Raw genomic sequence first — 16,101 nt, 5'->3', positions numbered from 1 at the left:
ACCAGCTGCTCTTCTCTCCTGTTGATAAGACGTTTTCGGAGTTTTCCCCAGAGGAGATGGCTGAGAATGACGTGCACAATGCCTTTATGGTAAATATTCTTCGTCCTTTACCTGTTTGTCTTCTCTTGTTTAGATTTTATCTTTCAACTTTCTTGCCGACTTCGATTTTTCCCCGCCCTGCACCCTCCAACCGCACTCTACAATAGGAAAATGATCAACATAGTGCGGACCACTAGCCGTGCTACCAAAGATCAAGAACCAGGAGTCGAAGGGGACTATTGCCGATCTGGCGCAAAAACGGGTCGATCCAAGGAGCGAGTGGTGGAGTCAAGACCGAGCTTGCTTGTCACCAAGAAGAAGTCAAGGAGGGGCCGATCACCGGCTCGCACTTAGGCGGTGTGAAACACTTTCTCTGACTCCCTCTAGCGCTCTGATGAGAAGATCAGTGAGCTGATCTCCCTGGCCACCAACGTTGTTGCCTATGCTACCTGGCGGGGAAAGATTATCGGGATGCGTACTGCCCTCGTGGAGGCTCCTACCAAAGAAGCTATAGAGGAAGAGGAGAAGCAAACTGAGATGCTCTACCCCACCCAACCCGATCCGATTGTCTTGATGCCCGAAGTTGGGGAGGTGAATTCTCCCGCACCGGCCGAGCAAGTCTGGGGATGGAGCTGGAATATCCCAGGATGCTGTTGACGGAGCTCAGGAAGCTATGGCAGCTGAGGATATGCAAGCTGGTGCGGTACCTGAAACGGGAGGTCAGCAGGCAGAGGAGATGCCAGAGGTGGAGGTCATTAATGTGACCGATAATTAAGTATTTTTATGTTTTGATGAACTTTTTTGGCAGTCTCGCCCAGAGGAGGCAGACCTTGTAAGTTTTGAAAACTTCTTCCTGTGGTTGCTCTGCCAAGGTGGCGGTTAAACTTGGGGCCGTATTTTGGCCATGTTTTGAAATGCCCCTTGTCACAGTTTGGCAAGGTTTTAGTTTTACATATCGTACGCTTGTTACTTATTTTCCCTGTTTTTAGGAAGTTTGTCGTGTTAGCCTGCTTGACTGATTTAGTCGAGCCCTGTCAACCTGAAAAGGCTGACGTTCTGACTCAGCTAGCTGCCGTGTCAGCCTGACGGCTGATTTAGGCATATGCCACAATGTAAGGAGGAGTGGCCGTGTCAACCTAGGAGGCTGATTTAGACCAGCCTGGTCAGCCTGAATAGGCTGATCCAGACTAAGCTAGTTTCGTGTCGGATGGGATGGCCGATTTAGGCGTATCTTTGCTTTTGGACTACTTAACCTTGTTCATGACGCAAGGTGTGTTCATCACGTTTAAAGCCAGCAGGGGCGTCATTGAGGCAAGTTTATCGTCATTCTAGGACCGATGGGACGCTGCAGGATTCTGGTAGCGCAGATATCCCTACGTTCCATGTTCGTGTGCATGCATGCTGGGGCCCCGATTAATTGCGATTAGTGCGAGCTACGTCCAGGGGGTGGTATCAGGGGTAGCTGGATAAGCGTATTCAGCTTTCAACCAGGCTCCCTTTCGTATGTTCCACAGTCCGCCTAGTGAGGGTGCTCCTTGTGGAGAAAATAGGTTAGGCATGTTGGAGTGTCGTGTGCCTTGTCATCCCGCGTTGGCAGTTGACAGTCCTGCTAGACATCCTTTCAAAGTACCATAGACACTAGGATTCAGAGTGATGTACTTAGAGAAGCCTGAAATAAGAAAATCTATTAGAATGATGTGAAGTACCTGTCGCCATCTCATGGGGTACCAGAGCAATTGTGGTCCCAGGACGCTGCCAGACCACACCATCTAATAGTAGTTTAAAGTTTTAAAAAATAACTAGAGACACCAGAGATAAAAGTGAAATTGGCAGTATGCCTACTACCGTATTTTTATTTTAACTTTAAAAAGTTGTTTGGCTTTTCATAGTACATTATTCTGAAAACTAAAGTCTACTTATTAGTAAAAGTAATATCTCTTCAGGTGAAGTATGTTCCATGGGCGTTGTATGATTTGACCGTCTATAGTCATCAGTCTATATGCACCATGGCCAACAACTCCTTCTACCTGGTATGGTCCTTCCCATTTGTAGGCGAATTTGCCTGCTTTTCGATTCTTGGTGTTTTGAAACACTTCTCGGAGGACCAGGTCTCCTGCCTCCAGGAGCCTGACTTTCACATTCTTGTTATAACTCCTGGCCACCGACTGTTTATAGGCAGGCAGACGGATTTTTACGCTTGCTCGCAGCCCGCAATTGTGTCTAGGCTTCTGATCATCTCTGTATTGTTCAGTTCCCCTGTCATATTTTCATACCTGTGAGTGGGAACTAGAACTTCTGAAGGAATGACTACTTCTGCGCCAAACACCAGGCTGAAGGGTGTTTGACCTGTTGCTATCTTTGGTGTCGTTCTGTCTGACCATAACACTAGTGGCAATTCATCTGCCCACTTTCCTCCTAACTCATGTAACCTCCTTCTCTGATTGCCCATAATGATTTTGTTGCTGGATTCAGCTTGCCCGTTGGACTTTGGAGTCCTAGGTGCTGACTTTTTTAAGGTGATGTTCCACCTGGCGCAGTATCCCTCGGTATCGTTGGAGATGAATTGTGAGCCATTGTCACATATGATTTCTGATGGGATACCAAACCTGCAAATGATGTTTCGTTTTATAAACGAAATGACCTGTTTATCTTTTACGTCTGTGAATGCTTCTCCCTCTATCCACTTGGAGAAGTAATCTGTCATTGCTAGCATCCAGGTTCTGTTTCCTGTGGCCCGTGGTAGAGGGCTTACTATGTCCATGCCCCATGCCATGAATGGCCAGGGGGAAATGATAGGGTGCAGGGGCTCTGCTGGCTGATGGATCATTGGTGCTGAGCGCTGGCAGGCGTCACATTTACGTGCGTACTCTGCTGCATCTGCCTTCATTGTAGGCCAATAGTATCTCTGTCTGAGAGCTTTATTTGCCAGATTCCTGCCCCCTGCATGGTTTCCACATTCGCCACTGTGGAGAGCATGTAACACAGTCTGTGCTTCTTCCTTGTCCAGGCACCGTAGGTAGGGGCCTGCTAGCGATTTTCTGAATAATATATCATCAATAAGTATGAATCTGGAGGCCTTCACTCTGAAAGCTCTCACTTCCTTCTTGTCATCTGGTAGCTTGTTATGGTGTAGCCAGTCTAGGTAAGGTGTGCGCCAGTCGCCTGCTTCTTCGGCTGTTTGGTCAAGCGTCTGCCTGTTTGGCTGGGAGGTCTCACCTTCCTCTGTAACTGCCTGGACTTCTTTCTCGCTCTATGGGTCCTCCAGTTCACCTTTATCTATTTCATCTGCCTTCTGGATGGAAGGCTCCAGCATGTGTGCTATTGGAATGTTGGATTGTTCTGTTGGTTTAAATGTTGCCCCCAGGGTTGCCAGGGCGTCTGCTTCCACATTCGGATCTCTGGGGTTCTGCTTAAGGTTGCAAGTTTCGAATTTCTGTTTTAACTCCTTTGCTACTTTTAGGTATGCAATCATCTTTGAATCTCTGGCTATAAACTCATCATTCACGTGGTTGACTATTAATAGAGAGTCACTGGATATGAGCAGGTGCATGACCCCTAACTCCAAAGCTAGCTTCATTCCTAATATCAACGCCTCATACTCTGTTTCATTGTTGGTTGCCTTAAATTCACATCTTACTGCTTGCGCTATCAGGTCTCCCTGTGGTGACCGCAGGATTAATCCCACGCCTGCTCCGCTTTGGTTGGAGGCTCCGTCAATATGCATCTGTCAGACTTCTGTCTCCTTGCTTCCTTCTAAGGTGAGGATCTCCGTATCTGCCAGATTCTGGATGGCTGGGCTGAAGTCTGATACGAAGTCGGCCAGTGCTTGCGATTTGATTGCTGTTCTGGGGTCATATTGAATATCATACCCACTGAGGTGTACAGACCATTTTGACATTCTGCCTGATAGTTCAGGCTTCCTCATGATAGATTTTAGCGGGTAGTTGGTCACGACATGTATGATGTGGGACTCAAAATAGGGGCGCAGTTTGCGAGATGATACTACCAATGCTAGTACTAACTTTTCAAGAGATATGTACCTGGTCTCTGCCGGCAGCAGAGACTTGCTCACGTAGTATACTGGCTTCTGCTCCTTTTCTTGCTCTCTGACCAGGACAGCACTCACTGCCACTTCTGTGACGGCTAGGTATAGGAATAATGGTTCTCCTGGCTTTGGCTTCGACAGCAGCGGCGAGCTGATGAGGTAGTGCTTCAGCTCTCTGAAGGCTTGCTCGTGCTCAGAGGTCCATTCAAACTACTGGCTTTTCCTTAGTACGTCGTAAAACAGCCTGCATTTATCTGAAGATCTTGAAATGAACCTGTTTACGGCTGCTACCTTTCCAGCTAGTCTTTGAACATCCTTAGGCTTCTCAGGTGACTCCAGTTGCAAGACGGCTTTGATCTGCTTTATGCTAGCCTCTATTCCTCTTTGGGTTACTATATAGCCTAAGAATTTGCCAGAAGATATTCCGAAGGTGCACTTAGATGGATTTAGCTTCATTTTGTATTCTCTGAGGGTGCTGAATGTTTCTGCCAGATACCGCATATGATCTTTGGACTTTTCTGATTTCACCACCATGTCATCAATATACACCTTCATTGTTCTTCCTATCTGTTCTTTGAACATTCGGTTAACCAGCCTTTGATATGTGGAGCCTGTGTTCTTTAGGCCGAATGGCATGATGTTGTAGCAATATGTTAATCTTTCAGACATAAATGCCGTCTTCTCTTGATCTGCAGGATCCATCTTGATCTGATTGTATCCACTCCATACGTCCAGGAATGTTAACATCTCATGTCCAGTTGTCGCATCTACCATTGCGTCAATATGAGGCAGCGGGAAGGGATCTTTAGGGCATGCTTTGTTGAGATCGGTGAAGTCCACACATACTCTCCCCTTCCCATTCTTCTTAGGTACCACCACTACGTTAGACAGCTACTCTGGATATTTTACTTCTCTAATATTCTTCGCTGCCAGCAGGCTATCTACCTCCTGGTTGATCACCTGATTTCTCTCCGTTGCAAACTTTCTTCTTCTCTGCTGGATGGGTTTACTCTTTGGGTCCACATTAAGCTTATGTGTTATGATGGAAGGATCTATTCCTATCATGTCATCGTGTGACCATGCAAAACAATCCATGTTATCCTGTAAGAACTTGACTAGTTGTTGTCTTAAGTTTTCTGTGCATCCTGCTCCAATGAGCACGGTTCGTTCTGGGTGCAGCTTGTCCAGGTTGATTTGATCCAGCTCTTCTGCTGGGGGTTCGATGTATTTGCCCTGGATAGGCTGCTTCTGTAATTGCTATGCGGGAGGGCTGGCAATGCACTTGAGTGCCTTCTTATAGCAGCCTCTAGCTTCCTCCTGATCTCCTCTTATTGTTTCTACTCCCCATGGTGTGGGGAATTTTATACACTGGTGGTATGTTGAGGGGACTGCTTTCATCTAGTGCAACCATGGTCTTCCCAAGATGACGTTGTAGGTGGAGGGGCCGTCTATAACCAGGGTACCTGACTTGCTTGTTGACTCCTCCCACATAGGTTAGGATGCCTATCTCGCCTAGTGAGCTGGCTGTTTCTCCACTGAAGCCTACTAGCGGAATAGTCTTCTTCTGCAAATCCTTCTCGTTGAATCCCATATTTTCTATAGTTTTCAGCATGATTAGGTTGACCGAGCTTCCTTTATCTACCAAGACCTTTCTAACTGTGCAATTGGCCATCGATAAGATGATAATAAGTGCGTCATGATGTTCTCGCTCGTCGTATGTATCTCCTTCATCAAAACTGACCGCTGGCAGGTCACTGTGTGAAATTCTGCAAGAATTGGCTGGCCTGTCTCCTTTGATCTCGGTGGCACGTCTTTTAGCTGCTGAGTATGTCAGTCCGCTTAAGTCCGAGCCGCCTGTTATCACGTTTATGATTTTGGTGCATGTGAGTGGGTCTGCCGGCTTATCGGAGCCTACCTTATCTTGCTGCTTGCCCCCACTTGGTAATAGGTGGCTCAGCTTTCTTTGTTCGTACAGGCGCTAATTGATCTCTCTTCGTAATGTGTAGCAGTCCTCAGTGTTGTGCCCAATATCACGGTGGAACTCACACTTCTTCTTGCTATCCTTTATCCAAGCTTGTTCTCCTACTGGTGGGTTAGGCCACCTGACTCTATCTCCCATCTCCCTGAGTGCCTTCAGGATTCCTCCGATACCTGTAGTGAATCCATACTCTGCCAAAGTGGGGAGTAGCTGATTTTCCTCGATTTTGTTGACTCCCCTCCCATATGGTCTGTATCTCTCATCCTTCTTGCTGGTGGTTTGCTTTCTTCCTGATTTCTCCACGGCTGAGGTACTAGAGATACTTGGCGTGCTTAGTAAGCTGGCTCTGGCTGAGATATCTTCCTCCAATCTGATTGCGGCAGCTGCCTTCTCCTGTACCGCCTCGAAACTATGGCATGGATGCATGGTTAGCTGCTTATATAGGTCGGAGTCGTGGTGGAGGCCTCTTCTGAAGGCTTCTACTGCTGTTGAGACATCACACTCTCGTACTGCTACCTTCTCATTGTTGAACCTGGTATTGTATTCTCCAATGCTCTCTCCTGCCCCCTGGACGATTCTGTACAGATCTCCTGCATGCTTCTGTGGTTTTCCGCTGCTTACAAACTGTTGAGTAAATGCGTTCACCAATTCAGCAAATGTGGATATCGACCTGTTGGGCAGGCTCACAAACCATCGAAGTGCTGGTCCTGTTAGGGTGGACCCGAACCCTTTGCACATGCAAGCCTCCTTGACTTGCCCTACAGCTGTTACTGTCATCATTTTCTGCTTGTACTGGCTTATATGATCAAAGGGATCTACCGTGCCATCGAAGAGAGGCATATTTTGATTTGTGAATCCCTTTGGTATTGCTGTGATGGATATGGTGTCCACGAATGGTGAGTCGGTGTAGCTTTCCAGAGCTGCTTTCTCGAGTGGGGGTGGCAACTCTGGGACCTGCTCAGTATTTCTTTTAACTCCAAGTACTGCTGATTTGTGACACCCCCATTTATTGCGGAAAAATAAACACGTAATTCTACAGAAAAACTGACAGGATATGTTTGTAATAGGTTCAATTGGGTAAAAACCTGTAATTTTTAAAACCTGAACCTGTTATAAAGATATCCAAAAGGGAAGGTGTGAAACATGCAAGGTCCAAAATAAATCTCATGAATGAAACATCGCTAAAGTCGCGAAACAAAGTTTTACAAACCAAATATGAGAAAGGGAGACATATGTCCCTAAAATGTATGTGACAAAAAAGGGTTTAAGGGTCACAATGAAATAAAACCAGTCTAGATCCCAAGGTTACTTTGCTCGCTAGCTCGTCCATGTACCCCATATATGCATCACCTACCTGTCAATCGCATTTTATACAAATACGAAAGCCACAGTCAGTGGGGAGTAACTCCGAGTTCTCCCAGCCACGAAATGTCATAATTAATATAACATGTAAACATAAGAATATGAATATGAATAACACATAGCCTTAGCATATAGATGCTAGACAATCGTGCTTATCATGTGAACAACAATATAACAACACATAGTCCTAGCATGTGAATACTAGACCGACTCATACTACCCTATCATGTGAATCAAATAACATCCGGGAATCCAAACTCTATCAACCATAGCCGGCTTGCATCTCACCTTCTATGATTCATAGAATCATCAAACAAGAAAGGGCAATATATCAAAGACAGGCATAAGTTCTTAGCACGGTCAATAGTCACTTTGTAACTCGAGTCTATACCACGAGGTAGGGAAGGTAATCGAACCGGTATCTTGGCTCAGCGGTTAATATTAATAAAACATGGCCAAGACACAACACAACCCTAGCCTAAAATCTGCGCAGACCTAGACATGCGGATACACACCACCGCACCCAAGACCCACAACTTTTTTTAAAACAATGAAGTGAGTACCCTAAGGAGTCCACCAAAGGGTTGGCTAGTACTTAAGCTGACCACTTACTAACAAAATAAGTAACGAGGTCATGCCCCAACTTGGATATAAATCCACTAGTCAGGAACACAAAGGCTATCAAGCAGTGAACATATACTCGTCAAAGACTATAAAGACCTATATATGATGAAGGCCGAAATACTCACCTAGGACCTAGTCCCAGCTAGTCCCAGCTTGAATACTTTAGCCCACACCACACAAGACTCCCCACACAAGACAAGTAAGACACCCACTTAACCCTAAGTGGCAAAGAGTCTACCTTACCAACATAAATGCTAACATTCTATCATGTGAAAGGCTATATAAATGTCTATTCAGCAGATAAACCAGCAGAATCCTCAATACCAATTTCCAATTCTAACAATATTAAGCATATTAAAGGCTTCGGGGAATCTAGGGCCGTTTTTACAATATAAGAAACTACTTAAATTCAACTAACTACACATGTGAAATAGAGATATAATAAATGGCCTAAAACAAGAAAAAGGCCGATTATCCAATTCATATAAAATTTCATCCAAAGCATCCAACAACCAACATGTGAAATGATAATTACAAATATCAAGGCATAACATAAAACATCCAATCTCACCTCAAAGACAAACCATCGACCCGAGTCCCGCGACGGGTCATCGGTCAAATTGAGGCTGACTGGTTTAAACCTAGTTTGACCAAACTCGTTTGGTCAACTGCCCACTCGAGTCTTGGCACCGCTTTGGCCCAAATTACAAATTTTATCGCAATATTATTCTCATGCTATTTCTAATTTCTATCATGTGAAAAACGAAAGTAACACATTATCAATCACCTAAACACTTAACAAACAACAGGCACACATTAACTACTAATGTGACATTAATTCGTCGAGTAACTCGGAATAGTTACCTTACGCTAGCAAAGAGACAAGTAAAAACTTGAGAAAGCTTCTAAAACCCCAAAATTACTCTTCATCTTCAACCCCATATGAGCCACCTAAAATAATTATGTGAAAGGACGATATTAACGAATTATCTATATATAAAATATGAGACGTAAATTAATTTAATTATATTTTAAATAAACCAAACTCGCGACTTAGCCAGGCCACTGCCTAGGCCACGGCCAGGCCACTGCCAGCTGCTGCTAGGTTACAACAGGCCACGGCTAGGCTACAGCAGGCCACGGCCAACCTTATAAAAGTCAATCTCGTCCCAAAAATTAATTCAATCTCAACTCTCTACCCCATCTCTCTCATTACTCCGTCCTACTCATTACTCCGTCTCATAAAATAATACTCCATAGTAACCAGATTTTCATCTCAATTTCAATATCAATTTTGCCAAAGGCTCAAAGAACCGTGCTCAACACTTAGAGTAAAACTCTAAGCTACTCACCCACGAGTCGAGGTCAAAGAAAACGACAATTTGAATATAAAACCAAAAATTCGAAATAGTTGAAGCTACTTTATCCGTTGTCAAACTTCTCATACTCAAACTTAATTAATCCAACCACTATCAACAAGTTCTATCTAAATCCTCCATCTCCTGTACTTTCCAAAATATGATACCACCCGCACATGTATTTAGATTTCAGATCATCCATTTAATACCCAACCTTAATTGACGTAATCACGAGAATATATTTGTGCATTAGCTACTTTATCATATCGCACACACAAATCATTGTTATCTTGGTAACTAAACTATTATCCTCTTATACAATTTTCTTGACCCATCTCACAAATAATAAAATTAACTTAACAATAGGAAATATAATAGCTAGTATTATAAATAATTCGAGTAACCTATCACCGTTACCTTAAACGCTCCTTATTCTTCGAATAAATGGTCCACAAGGCACGAGCCTCACCCCGGGTCTTCGAAGGGCAAGAAAACGGAATAAAGAAGCTAAAAGACGACACTTTTATAAGACGGCGAAAGACGAAACCACTACAAAAAGGAGACTTTCTTACCTTAAAAGGAGGAGGAAGGAAAGGGGAAGAGAATGGTACAAAAATTATGGAATTTGGTTGAGAATGGAGGCGGGATCTGGGGTTTGAACGATGGGAAATGGCGTACGGAGGAGCTGTTGTTTCAATGTTGTTGTTGTCTGTTGTTTGCTGGTAGAACGAAAAAGAAAGGAAAAGAGGAGGGAGGTGTGGGGTGTCACGCATGATCAACCACAACAATAATAATGTAATAATAATAATAATAATGAAACACCAGCTAGCTTGCTAGCTACTAATTATACGTACGTTTCTTCATCGTTAAGTACTTTCGTTCGTTTTTAAAACCGCCTCGAGTTAATAAAATCGGTTTTTAGTAAAAGTTTCAGTAATAAAACGGAATTAATAATAAATAAATTTAATGAGTGAAAATAAAATAAACTCAGCTAGTTAACGGAAATAATACGATATCAGCTTGAATCGGAATTATTAGCGATTTTTACGAAACTAACGGATATTAATAAAAATTGCTATTTTAGTGAATGAAATAAGCTCAAAATAGCTAATTGGACGGTTTTGTTCCCAAAATTCATCTCGGGTTCACTTAAAACAACTTTCATAAGGACTCGTAAAGAAACGGAAATTATTAAATAAATAAACTCGAACTAATTTCAATAAACTTGAACTAACTTTCAATAAACTTATTAATGATTATTAAAATTAACGTATCGAATTATGATGAAATTAATTAATTAGCTGAGAAAATAAATATATAAATCGTTAACCAACGTAATTAAATATAAAGTAGCAATTAAAAGAATTTTATCCAACTTAATAAAATACGGGGTGTTACAATCACCCCATCTTTTAAAAAGTTTCGTCCTCGAAACTTGAAAGTATAAATGGAAGGTTATGAAAATAAAACTGAAATTGGAATCGGTAACCAAAACATTTTAAAGGTTATTTATCGTAAGAATCAAAATTCTTTCAAAAGTTTCAAATAAAATTTTCCGACAGAACCAGATTCTCATCAAGGGAACGAAAGTGTTCTCGTTACGTATTCAAGAACATCACCTTCCAAATCAAAGATAAGGTCAAAAGTCAAATCATTTGTATAAATCAAAAATCAAAATACCTTCAAAAAACATTAATGAAGAGTTTTCAAAAATATAAGTCTCGTTCATGGAACGGAATTGCTCTTGTCGTGCACACAAGAACGCTAACTTTCCAAGTCAGAGACAAATTTAAAACCGAAAATCACTCGTCGACAAGAGTAGAACAAGCTATTAAACGTCTCTAATAACGTCCGATTAACGTTAAAATCCAAAGAAAAGGTAGTCCACCCAAATTTTCTTTTGCATAAGCCAAAATGGAAATAAAGGTTTCACCTTTAAATAACTAAAAGGGGAGTTAAATTCCTGAAATATAATATTAAACTTTGACAAAGGCATCATAATAGATCAAAGTGAATAGAAATTGGATAAAATTTACAAAAATCTCAGGTTTAGCAACTCAAAACCATGATAAGGAAGTCTATACTCAAAGAACAATTAGAGAATCAAATCGAATTTTCATTTTCCAAATCTTTACAAGTAGGGAAAATTTTGTAATGGTAACATAAATTTTTAACAACGAACCAAAAATAGTAGTTTGAAATATTTAGAAATTGTGTGAAATGAAAAGTAAGTTAGACATCATAGATACAAGTATGCTAAGAGGGTTCAAGCTTAACCAACAAAAGAGGTATGATGAACTTCCTAGGGATAAGAATTGAAGTCAAATTTACAAGGATGTCAAAGATAGAGTTTCACCAGGTACGAGTGTCAAACTTAAAGGAGGAGCAAGATGAAGCGAGGAAAGGAGGTATGAACGGTAACGCTCATGATCAAGGAGAAAGGGAAATTAGACAACAAGGAAACGCCTATTAGGGTATTGTACCTTCATGACAAAACGACCAAATCACATTCCCAATCTATACGGGATTGTTAACATCTAAAAATGGGTTTTCTTCCAAATTCATATTCTAAACTTATCTCATGTTTATCCTAGGGTGACGACGCTCAACCTACTAAGCTTTCAAATCCCAAAACATAAACAACAAAGCTAAGTTCTATAACTTTTAATTACATAGGCAACTCATTCCTAACACAAATAATCCACCAATCAATTATACTCACTTAATCAAGGAACTAGGTATAAGAATCACTAAGTATGTCTCATCACCTTACCTAAGTCTTTCCATCATCAAATCCTCTCAAAACCAGGAAATGGTCAAACACAAACAATCTCCTCAAGAGTCAAGTTTTCCAACCAAGGTCAACATTCCTCAAAAGAAAGAGTACTATCAAATGGAGTTAAGGGAGGATTAGCAAGGAACAAAAGACAAGTTAGGAGTACAAGCGTAGCTTTTAAAGTAAAACAGAAGGGAGTTTAGAAGGAGGATAAGCACAAAGAGATTAAGAATAAGGCGAGATACACAAAGAACGAGAAACATCTTCAAGGAAGTAGAAGCATTCTTCAAAGGTTGAACAAATCTTCAATCTTCAGCATTAGGCACCAAATCTTGATCTTCGTAAAATATAAGTGTCCTTTCAATGGAACGGAGATACTCTTGGCGATCACTCAAGAACATCAATATTCCAATTCAAAGACATAAAAGTACATTTTTACACCAACAAATGATAAAACTAATTATCAGACGTCTCCAATAACAAGTTTAACACTAATTGGCGTTAAAACCAGTGAAAAACATTAAAATATTTTCAAAACCTTTAGTTCAAATTTTTTTATAATAAGGGTAATAACTCCATTAGCTATAGATAAGCTCACGGTCATTGATCCAAGAACGCAACAATTATTAAATGACAATCAACAAACAGGTTAGTACCTAACAAAGAGCAAACACAAAGAGACTACAACATAAGATCCTAAATCTACCCATCCTACCCGTCTCTCAAGTTTATTATTTTAAGGTCAAGTTATTTATAGTGGGGTGCACAAACGTGCGTCGGGAGCAAATATGCTCTGATACCAACTGTGACACCCCCATTTATTGCGGAAAAATAAACACGTAATTCTACAGAAAAACTGACAGGATATGTTTGTAATAGGTTCAATTGGGTAAAAACACCTTAATTTTTAAAACCCGAACTCGTTATAAAGATATCCAAAAGGGAAGGTGTCAAACATGCAAGGTCCAAAATAAATCTCATGAATGAAACATCGCTAAAGTCGCGAAACAAAGTTTTACAAACCAAATATGAGAAAGGGAGACATATGTCCCTAAAATGTATGTGACAAAAAAGGGTTTAAGGGTCACAATGAAATAAAACCAGTCTAGATCCCAAGGTTACTTTGCTCGCTAGCTCGTCCATGTACCCCATATATGCATCACCTACCTCAAATCGCATTTTATACAAATACGAAAGCCACGGTCAGTGGGGAGTAACTCCGAGTTCTCCCAGCCACGAAATGTCATAATTAATATAACATGTAAACATAAGAATATGAATATGAATAACACATAGCCTTAGCATATAGATGCTAGACAATCGTGCTTATCATGTGAACAACAATATAACAACACATAGTCCTAGCATGTTAATACTAGACCGACTCATACTACCCTATCATTTGAATCAAATAACATCCGGGAATCCAAACTCTATCAACCATAGCCGGCTTGCATCTCACCTTCTATGATTCATAGAATCATCAAACAAGAAAGGGCAATATATCAAAGACAGGCATAAGTTCTTAGCACGGTCAATAGTCACTTTTTAACTCGAGTCTATACCACGAGGTAGGGAAGGTAATCGAACCGGTATCTTGGCTCACCGGTTAATATTAATAAAACATGGCCAAGACACAACACAACCCTGGCCTAAAATCTGCGCAGACCTAGACATGCGGATACACACCACCGCACCCAAGACCCACAACTTTTTTTAAAACAATGAAGTGAGTACCCTAAGGAGTCCACCAAAGGGTTGGCTAGTACTTAAGCTGACCACTTACTAACAAAATAAGTAACGAGGTCATGCCCCAACTTGGATATAAATCCACTAGTCAGGAACACAAAGGCTATCAAGCAGTGAACATATACTCGTCAAAGACTATAAAGACCTATCTATGATGAAGGCCGAAATACTCACCTAGGACCTAGTCCCAGCTAGTCTCAGCTTGAATACTTTAGCCCACACCACACAAGACTCACCACACAAGATAAGTAAGACACCCACTTAACCCTAAGTGGCAAAGAGTCTAACTTACCAACATAAATGCTAACATTCTATCATGTGAAAGGCTATATAAATGTCTATTCAGCAGATAAACCAGCAGAATCCTCAATACCAATTTCCAATTCTAACAATATTAAGCATATTAAAGGCTTCAGGGAATCTAGGGCCGTTTTTACAATATAAGAAACTACTTAAATTCAACTAACTACACATGTGAAATAGAGATATAATAAATGGCCTAAAACAAGAAAAAGGCCGATTATCCAATTCATATAAAATTTCATCCAAAGCATCCAACAACCAACATGTGAAATGATAATTACAAATATCAAGGCATAACATAAAACATCCAATCTCACCTCAAAGACAAACCCTCGACCCGAGTCCCGCGACGGTCATCGGTCAAATCGAGGCCGATGGTTTAAACCTAGTTTGACCAAACTCGTTCGGTCAATCCCCCACTCGAGTCTTGGCCGCTTTGGCCCAAATTACAAATTTTATCGCAATATTATTCTCATGCTATTTCTAATTTCTATCATGTGAAAAACGAAAGTAACACATTATCAATCACCTAAACACTTAACAAACAACAGGCACACATTAACTACTAATGTGACATTAATTCGTCGAGTAACTCGGAATAGTTACCTTACGCTAGCAAAGAGACAAGTAAAAACTTGAGAAAGCTTCTAAAACCCCAAAATTACTCTTCATCTTCAACCCCATATGAGCCACCTAAAATAATTATGTGAAAGGACGATATTAACGAATTATCTTTATATAAAATATGAGACGTAAATTAATTTAATTATATTTTAAATAAACCAAACTCGCGACTTAGCCAGGCCACTGCCTAGGCCACGGCCAGGCCACTGCCTAGGCCACGGCCAGGCCACTGCCAGCTGCTGCTAGGCTACAACAGGCCACGGCCAGGCTACAGCAGGCCACGGCCAACCTTATAAAAGTCAATCTCGTCCCAAAAATTAATTCAATCTCAACTCTCTACCCCATCTCTCTCATTACTCCGTCCTACTCATTACTCCGTCTCATAAAATAATACTCCATAGTAACCAGATTTTCATCTCAATTTCAATATCAATTTTGCCAAAGGCTCAAAGAACCGTGCTCAACACTTAGAGTAAAACTCTAAGCTACTCACCCACGAGTCGAGGTCAAAGAAAACGACAATTTGAATATAAAACCAAAAATTCGAAATAGTTGAAGCTACTTTATCCGTTGTCAAACTTCTCATACTCAAACTTAATTAATCCAACCACTATCAACAAGTTCTATCTAAATCCTCCATCTCCTGTACTTTCCAAAATATGATACCACCCGCACATGTATTTAGATTTCAGATCATCCATTTAATACCCAACCTTAATTGACGTAATCACGAGAATATATTTGTGCATTAGCTACTTTATCATATCGCACACACAAATCATTGTTATCTTGGTAACTAAACTATTATCCTCTTATACAATTTTCTCGACCCATCTCACAAATAATAAAATTAACTTAACAATAGGAAATATAATAGCTAGTATTATAAATAATTCGAGTAACCTATCACCGTTACCTTAAACGCTCCTTATTCTTCGAATAAATGGTCCACAAGGCACGAGCCTCACCCCGGGTCTTCGAATCCTTCATAAAAGGGCAAGAAAACGGAATAAAGAAGCTAAAAGACGACACTTTTATAAGACGGCGAAAGACGAAACCACTACAAAAAGGAGACTTTCTTACCTTAAAAGGAGGAGGAAGGAAAGGGGAAGAGAATGGTACAAAAATTATGGAATTTGGTTGAGAATGGAGGCGGGATCTGGGGTTTGAACGATGGGAAATGGCGTACGGAGGAGCTGTTGTTTCAATGTTGTTGTTGTCTGTTGTTTGCTGGTAGAACGAA

The 16,101-nt window shown here is 41.1% G+C and overlaps 2 long non-coding RNA genes across 2 annotated transcripts; both read right to left on the bottom strand.

Annotated features, from left to right (window-relative positions):
* Positions 1-7,264: 7,264 nt before the first annotated feature.
* LOC141594210 (uncharacterized) lies at positions 7,265-10,169 on the bottom strand. Its single transcript, XR_012522065.1, has 3 exons — positions 9,824-10,169; positions 8,913-8,999; positions 7,265-7,416 (listed from the first exon to the last, which is right to left on the bottom strand). It is a non-coding gene; the product is annotated as an uncharacterized LOC141594210 (long non-coding RNA).
* Positions 10,170-13,164: 2,995 nt separating this feature from the next.
* LOC141594209 (uncharacterized) lies at positions 13,165-16,085 on the bottom strand. Its single transcript, XR_012522064.1, has 4 exons — positions 15,942-16,085; positions 15,775-15,842; positions 14,841-14,927; positions 13,165-13,349 (listed from the first exon to the last, which is right to left on the bottom strand). It is a non-coding gene; the product is annotated as an uncharacterized LOC141594209 (long non-coding RNA).
* Between the last annotated feature and the right edge of the window lie 16 nt (positions 16,086-16,101).

Source organism: Silene latifolia, chromosome 8 (assembly GCF_048544455.1).
Source record: "Silene latifolia isolate original U9 population chromosome 8, ASM4854445v1, whole genome shotgun sequence".
In the NCBI taxonomy this organism is placed as follows: Eukaryota; Viridiplantae; Streptophyta; class Magnoliopsida; order Caryophyllales; family Caryophyllaceae; genus Silene; species Silene latifolia.
This window is presented reverse-complemented; position numbering and strand designations above follow the sequence as displayed.